Source organism: Stegastes partitus, unplaced genomic scaffold (genome assembly GCF_000690725.1).
Source record: "Stegastes partitus isolate 25-593 unplaced genomic scaffold, Stegastes_partitus-1.0.2 Scaffold455, whole genome shotgun sequence".
NCBI classification, from domain to species: domain Eukaryota; kingdom Metazoa; phylum Chordata; class Actinopteri; family Pomacentridae; genus Stegastes; species Stegastes partitus.
The window spans coordinates 317,354-325,865 of record NW_007578186.1 but is presented as its reverse complement, the minus strand read 5'-3'; the positions used below and the strand labels follow the sequence as shown (position 1 = coordinate 325,865).

Here is an 8,512-nt window from a genome sequence, read left to right as displayed (position 1 = left end):
TAACTACAATATGTATTAAAATAACATTTAAAGACCCTGCCTGGTGAAAATGAAGTTACAAAATAAAAAGATAACACCATGGCTGAACTTTTCCACCCTGAAACTGCAGCTTACCAATGGCAAAAATATGGATTCTGCTCTCGGGGGATTCATACATATCATGTCACCTTGCGAGATGGGACTTTTCTGTTTTATTATTATTCCCAGTAGAATCAGTTTCTGGTTTGAATATGTGTACCAGAATTACTCTACTTTTGCAACGTGAGCTGGTGTGCTCGAGTTGCCGCAGATGGAAGAAGAGGGGCTGGAAAGAGTGGCAGAGGCTTCATAGATTTGCATAATTTAAAGGAAACAATGGTGAAGAAGAACATCTGAGCCAGTTTAAAGTAGGGGGGAAATATTTTCATGGAATAAAATCTGCACATGTAATTTGTAAGATGGCTTTTTAGGAGTATTAGGAAGTTTTTAGGAACATTATTAAATGCAGGACTTTTGCTTGTAGAGTATGTCTATAAATAGGCTACTATAAAAAGAATTGGAGTATTTCTTGCACCGCTGTTATCCTGCATCCTTTTGCTTAACAAAAGGAGAAGAAAAAAAAGCCTGAATTGTTGAATAGAATGCAATATTTTGGCAGTCATTTTATTCTCCTTATTTATATTTAAGCTGCTGGCTTACACGACACCATATTGTACATCAAGGGACTTCTGCGCTTGGTGTGTGAATAAAATACTTTTAATCCCAAATCTAACACTTCGTAAAAGCTTTTAGCGATACATAACGGGGACAGTGATGTGTGTGATGTTGATGTGGTGTTTAATGTTTGGATTCCCTATGGGGAGTTTTGTTTTTGCACAGGAAAGTCGGAGGTCATGGTCAGCTATGGAACAGCGCCTCTGGAGCTGGCAGCAGTTCAGCCTCACTCTTGTTCAGCGACACATTCATCAGGTTGGATGCTTGCTGACACGAAAGATTGATGCCAGGTTTTCTGGGTCAAGGTCAGTCTCCCACTTTGCTGTGCCAACCTCCAGCCTCGTTTTTACTCTGTCAAGACGGAGCCGTGTTTGCCTCACGGGGCAGCACAACAAGAGAATCGAACAATCAAAGGAAGTCGGTTCAGACTTATCTGCCACACTCTGAATAGTCCGCAAAACATTTTGTTCTCTATTCAAGTCAAAACAAAGACTTTCATCACTCACTGAGGCTGTTTTTGCTGCAGTCTGTGCACAGTTCATCCTGCATTAAGCTTTACAGGCCACTGGACTAAACAAGCACACAGCTAATACTAAATTCACATGTTCTATATCCCACACAGATGGATTATTCACATCTTTGGTTGTTTTCTTCTTTCCTAGTATCTCCACGGATGTTGTATTTGAGACAAAGATGTGCTTTGTATTCTGGAAACAGTAAAGTATAATTAAATTTGTAAAGGCAGGTGGATAGATGTGCTGAATGAAACGAAAGCTCAACTGTTCACACATAGTTCAGTGTGTTTGCTGGTGACTTTGAGAGTTTGCACAGGCAGAAGCTGAACACATCATGAGATGAGGATTTTCTACAAGCAGACTGTTTGTGACCCCCAGTGGTAAACAGCACATGGTGCATTTGATGTTACCGAAAAAAGAAAATCACTAGGTGGCGCCACATGAGAGAGAATGAACAGCAAAAGCAACTTCACAGTCCAAAGGCTCAGTTAGTTCACAGCCCTGAGCCACACACACATACTCAAAAACGCACAGCAGAGCACACTAATTACTGAAACACACATAATGAGCTGTAACACGTAGGTCCAGTTTAAAACCAATACTTTGCTTTGTTGGTGCAGTTTTAAACATCAAAGACAAGCGACTGGTGTAGGCCGAGCTGGTTTACCCTCTGTCAATATTTCAAAAGTCCAAAGGTCAAAGATTAGACATGTTGTCTCTGCTTCTCCGGGTTATGTGTCTCATGAGCTGCTGGTCTATGTGACTCCTCTTTAGTCTCTTTATCTTTGTCGGTTAAATAATGAGAAGGAGAGAAACAATTTCTCATCTAAAAGGCAGTTCTGGTGGCGTTGCTCACAAGGTTTCAAGCGAAACTCAAATGAGCTGCAATCGAAACACCAATCTGAAGCGAAAGTGTGAATTCAGAGGGAATTGCAACACTCAGGTGTGTGTGTGTGTGCGCGAGTGTGGTGTGTGAGTGTTTGTCAGGCTGATCGTCTAGGTGACGTCTCACTAGGACACAATCACTCGGGTGTGTCTGAGTCGTCTCTGGTGACAACAACTCGAATTTCTTTCTCTTATTACTTCCTTCACTCCTACTGTGTGAGCAGAGGGAAAAAAAATCACAGGGCATCTTTTGACACTGTTGTTTTGAAAGAGCTTCCTTTGCACTGATTTTGTTGGCTTCTGTCAATAAAAATCTGAAAATGGACTCCTGTCTAACAGCAACAAAAGCCACAAGTGGTTCATCCACCCCAGCTCGCATTACAATTTAGCCAGTGAGCTCTAAATGCCAGTTTGGTCATTCAGAAAACACTTTAATCTCCTGTAATCAACTCAGTTTTTCCAGAGCAAAAGTTAAAAATTTTCCACTTGTTTATGTGGTAGAGGCGCAGACGCCAACCTGTTTGAGTTTGACAGGCATGTGTCTTCCTCCGTCTGAAGACACTGTCACAAGCAGACAGTGAGCCAGTTGGGCCGAGCAGAGGAAGCAAATAAAGGGCGGATTGACATATGAGTGTCGAGTGAGTGACAACAGAGACGCGTGGCTTTTCTGGCGTCAAACCGGTCTGGGAGGAGGCAGAGGAGCTGCTTGTTGGCGTGCAGCAGAAACAGTATCTGTTTGTTTTGGGGAAGAAAAGTGTAGCGTGACACACTTGCCTTTGTCAGTTCAATAAACAGGCCTTCTACAGTGGTGACATCCACTAAACCTCTTCAGAGTGGAAACACTATTATGAGGATGTTTACGTGGATTGTTGTTGACTATACAGTGGCAGGACAGAGAAACAACAGTCCGAGTGTCATGAGTGGTTTCATTACATCCACAGAATGGGAGTCAACTTTGGGTTTTCGCTTGGTTTTATTGGGATGTGAGACCACAGTGAAGGACTTAAAGATGACAGTGTGTCATGTTTTCTCCAGCGGCATTAGCTTTACTGGGCTTCACTGAGGATCCAGATCCTCTTACTGCATCCTGACTGTCTAAAGTCTAATAACATAACGTCTGTGTGACATTTTCAATATCACATGGGCAGCAAAGATTCAGGCAACAAATGCAGGAACTAGGGGCACTGGTGAGCGGAAGAGAAAAGGTTAAAAGGGAACCTTTATGACTCAGATAAAAGAGAAGTAAGCTCAGTATTTGTTATTTCTTTGGTATCGTCATTGCAAAACAGTGAGTTTATTCAGCAGCTTGCACAATAACAAGCTGATAGTCATGTAAATGCTATGTGTCCTTTCCGGGTGCTTTAATACGCACACATATCTTCGGGTGTGTCTTTCCGTTCTTGCCAATCAAACCCTCTCTGACAAATACAAAAGCTCTGCTGTTCGTGTCCAAATGAGAATTCAGAACGTCGAATAAATAGTGGAACGGAGATAATAGAGCGACAAGATGAGTGGGAATTATCAGCCACACCGATATGATCCCTACACCTCCCTACACTTTCTGCACTGAAGGTTACCTTGATACATGATTGATGTATGCAAGTAAAACCTATTTTTTATCCTCATCTGTCACTGAAAGCTCTTTCATCTGTCTCTCCTTGGGTGATATTTATCTATACAGCTTGGATTCGCAAGAAAGGAAGAAAAAAAAGAAAAAGATCTGTTGAAATCATTTCCTCTGAGGTGTAAATCCAGTCCAGGAATAGAATTGATGTTTTAATCTCAGATTAAGTTACCTGACAGGTTATTTTATATGTGATGTAGGCAGATAAATCAGTCAGTGTGTCGGAACAACAAGAAAACAGCTCAGCTCTAACGTACTGTACTTCAGTCACTGTCTGTACAGTAATGTTCACTTCTATTGTGTCATTTGAATCATTTTTCGATTGCTGTGGCTTCTTGAAATGACAAGACGATATTTCATTGTGTGCTCGTATAATGACAATAAAGAGTGATTGAATTGAAGCTTTATTTGACTTTTATTTCACCTCCGTCACCTCCTTTCAAACAAACTTGTATCTCATGGTGCTAAAATTTATTTTACAATGAATTCTATTGAAAACTTGAATGTTTGCTCAAAATTTTATTCTAATCAATTAAGTTTTGTTGAAACATTTGCACCACCATAGTTGACCAAAGCCCATACTTAAAGCTAAAAAGCAAACATTAGCGCAAACTATGACTAACTTGATATATTTTTGTATGCAGAAGTGTATCTCTTCTGCTTCCCTCTCTTGTAGTCATCCCATGTCCCCTCAGATTTATCTCATGACCCCTTATGGGAGTCCTGACCCACAGGTTGGAGACCGCTGCTCCAGAAGATCCACCTCTTCTTTCCTGTGTGCATTCAGTCAGCAACAAAAGCTGCGCTAAACCCCACACTGTCAACTCAGTTCTCATGTAAAATAACACAGTTTTTAGTGTCACAACACAAATCTCACCTGAGCCACTGCTTTTTATTTAATGAAAACACTCCAATCTGCCACTCAAATGCAGAACAAGCCTTTCCTGTTGACTTGGATTAAAGCGAGGCAGCATTACAAAAATAACATGCCAACCGTGACAGTTTGTTAATCACATGTCAAGCTGTACACACTGCAGGTACCTGGCAGTCTTACAAATCGCCCTGCGTGCATGAAACGGCAGTCCTATTTATGGGTGTTTTGTCGTGCTGCTGGTAATATATTACAACTGACTTATTGTCTGGAAGCTGGGTGTTGCCTCCTCACCCAGGAACATGAGAAAAGGTCACAAGGATGATGGAAAAATCTGTGGGTGGAATTTATTACCTGTGGCATTTCTAAAAGGTAAGTTCTACAGGCGCAGATTGAACTGCTGCATCAAACGTCGTCACATTTCCTCCTTTAATGTCCTCACAGGACACGTGCTGTACGTTTGGGTTTTGTCAACAACGCTGTCCTGTTGGCTCTCAACCAGTCCTGGGACATCAACCTCCCAGCAAAATTTTCCATACCAGTAGGTGCCATGCTGCAGGAACTCGGGCCTGCTTCCAGTTACAATGCAGACACCTCCTTTTTTTCCTGACAATATTTACCAGCTCCAACGGTTTGCTGCGACTCCCCTGACATGTAACATACCAGGGCTCTGCTCCGAAGCTTTGACAGGGAAAAGATTTGTTTCATCTCCCTCGCTTTGTAAAATGTGAGCGGCAGACCGTAAATATACACAAGCAATGATGAGGAGAAGAAGAGGTTGAAGTAAAAAGTTTTATTTGAATTCATCTTGACTGAAATGTGAAGGAAGCCACTGCTTTATTAGTCATTGTTAGTTTAATAAAAGAAATTAATTTGCTATGTGCACAACTATGGTGTAACATGCAAACGGAGATCAAAACTATAATGTGGACATTAAGAATACGGTGAGGGTTATATGTAATTTGTTGTACTGTTCCTTTCATTAGTAGGTTATAACATTAACTTCTGTGGTGCTGGTGCAGCCTCTGCATGCATTCGGCTACCGTGCTTCTATTTAACACATTTTGTGCAACACAGGCAAATTGTGACCCCTCCTATTTGTCAGGGGGCGGTGTCCAACAAGTGGCATTTTAACAGCAACATTGACGACAATTTCCAAAATGTACAATGTACAAAATTGCAAAATAAATATGCCTCTCATTTCTTTTTAAATCCTTCCCTTCTGGTTTTGCAATAAAATAGGCTCACATAGCATTGTTTAAACATCAACCATGGCACTTTTCATGGTTAAGATCCTTATCTATTCCTTGACTTACAGAGAAACAATTCATGCAGAAAGAAAGAAAGAAAAAAAAAAACATCATTATATGTAGAGTTTGGTGTAATAAGTTTGCATCAAACCGAGACAAGGACGCTCTCTGCACACAAAGAGCTGCTGTCTGAAGAACAAACGTTGCTCAGTAAGATGCTGCAGCCGACAATTTTCATTCCAGTTGTGGGGAAGCAGAGCTGGTGGTGCAGAGACTCTCATGCCGTAGCCCTTATGCAGCCTCGCTTCTGGCTCCGATGTCCGCTAACGATGGTGGATTTTATTTCGCTGCTCATTAAAAGAACATCTTCGCAGCCAGTCTTGCCATCTGACGCCGGTCGGGAGAGAAGATGGTGTCCCCGGGAATGAAATTAAGAAGGATTCAGACTGACCTGTGCTCATCAGACCTGAAAACATAAGAGAGAGAGAAAAAAATATTCAGGCATAAGTGCCAGCAATGTGTCGCGGTCACAGCTTTACAGTCAGCACCAGCCCTGACTGTATGTGGCCTGGGTTGGACTTGAACATGGCTGTGTTTTTGCAATAAAAACTGCAAATCAAATGAAACTCCTGTCGCTGTGTTCACCTTGTGGTGTGCTTTGAAAGGAGGTCAAAGGGCTTTAATGAAGGCTTTTAATGTGTGAAGTGTGCAGCTACAGCCGTCTCCCTTTTATGTCTTTGATCAGTGTCACTGACTGCAAAGCTTGGATCTTCAATCGCGGTGCCTTTCAAACCGCAGTATCTCTCACCCTGACAGCCTCGATGAGTTCAATTCAATCAAATGTGCGTCTACACAGGACGGTCTGTGGAAATGCATGAGTGTGATACGCGTGTTTTAGAGGAAGTGGTGTACACATGAATTGTTTTTCACATTTACAGTAATAAAACACAAAACCACACCCTGAGCCCGAGGGTATGAGAAAATAATTGGTAGCTTGAGAGTGTTGGAGAGTGTACATCTCTAGGGAGATTTCTAACTCGCTCTCTTTCTCCAGTGAGGTCAGTCCTGTCATAAGACGAGTGTTTAATTAATGCTGCGCTCTGACGGAAGAACAACAGTAAAATGTAGCTAGAGCAGATTGATAAGGAAAATAAAATGGTTTGAGTGTGAGACTTATGACATAAATCGATGTAGGCATAAATCTGTGACGCAGGTAAATTAAATCTTATCATGGCTGCAATAATTAGTCGATTTATTCACAGCCAGAAAATAACTGGAATCAATATTTTTTTTATGCAAATACGTGATTTCTATCATTTTAGCCTTGGCTTCTTTTAATATCTTCCATCATTACGTTCCTCTCATTAAGGAGTTATTCTGTGAATTTCTCTGAGGTGACAGTCGATCTCTGAGTCACTGATGTTTCCATTTGGGAAAGAGATCCGCAACTTTTCCAGAAATTACAAACAACTCAGCCACAAGATCAACAAGCTGTTAGCATGCTAGTAAATATAAATTCAGTGTTTTCTAAGTATGTAGTCGCGCATGGACTCCAACTCCATGATCCATATCTTTAAGTGCTTGTTTGGCAAAGTGCCTGTGCAGGAGGCGTGTTGTTAAGATATAAAAACTATTAACCTTGGATGCTCCTGGCGCACACTGCGCCCCGCAGGCTGTCATTCGGTGTTATGGTGTCACGCAGGGCGTCACTCAGCGGTGGATTCGGGCTCAGCTGAGACACAGTCAGTGTTTCTTCTTCTCATCCATTGTGTTAAACAAGGTCCAGCAGACACAGCTGTGGCCTCCACAGTTTCAGCTCCTCAAACTGAGAAAAGGGCAACAACTTCTCCTGGTGTAAGAGCGTCCATCAGCTTTCCCAAAGCTCTTTAAAACTGGTATTTAAAGTGCATTAAAATCAATACTGATGTAGGTCATCTATTCAATACTTGGTGAAATAATCATTATTTAATACTCTTTCAATTATGTAAAGGTTTAATAAATGTATTATCTTATTTATTTTTATATATATATTGTGAATTTTATACATAATAGAGCCTCATAATGTAAATTTATGTCACCTGTAGGAATTAGTAGACATGAGTTGAAAATCATAATGAAGGTCAACACATCAGGCATTATTTAACAATTTATGATGGATTGAGAGCTTCAGCAGTGACTTTAATTATGGCTCTAATGACAGTACAATAATTCCTTTTTCTGCTTGCAAATATTTTAACCTGCATATTAAATAAATACCAACAAATTTTTCCCCCTCATTTTAGCACCACATATATATGATTATATTTAATATGATCATTAACTAATAATTACATAAGATACATTATGATTAATGAAAAATGTAATAAATTAAGAAATATTTGGTTTAGTTTATTAGAATTAAATATTAAATAATGATTAGTTCACCTTTTTTCACTGATGGCTGGTGTAAAGTGTTATGTGCAGTCATGAGTTACTTCTTCTCTGTTGGTTAAGTCATTTTTTAAAGTTATTTGTTTAAGAAAACAAAACACATTCCCTTGCCCATCCCTCCATCTCCGTCCATATTCATAATGAGTGAATGTCGTGTTTTAAAAATGCATAGGCCATCTGTGCACTTATCAGTGCAAACAAACTTTGGCTAGCTGCATCCCAGTCTGAATAGACTCTTCACATG

The 8,512-nt window shown here is 40.5% G+C and overlaps 1 long non-coding RNA gene across 1 annotated transcript; it reads right to left on the bottom strand.

Moving 5' to 3' along the window:
* Positions 1-5,366: 5,366 nt before the first annotated feature.
* On the bottom strand, positions 5,367-8,294 carry LOC103360629 (uncharacterized). The gene is made up of 2 exons (XR_520363.1): positions 7,477-8,294; positions 5,367-6,304 (listed from the first exon to the last, which is right to left on the bottom strand). It is a non-coding gene; the product is annotated as an uncharacterized LOC103360629 (long non-coding RNA).
* Between the last annotated feature and the right edge of the window lie 218 nt (positions 8,295-8,512).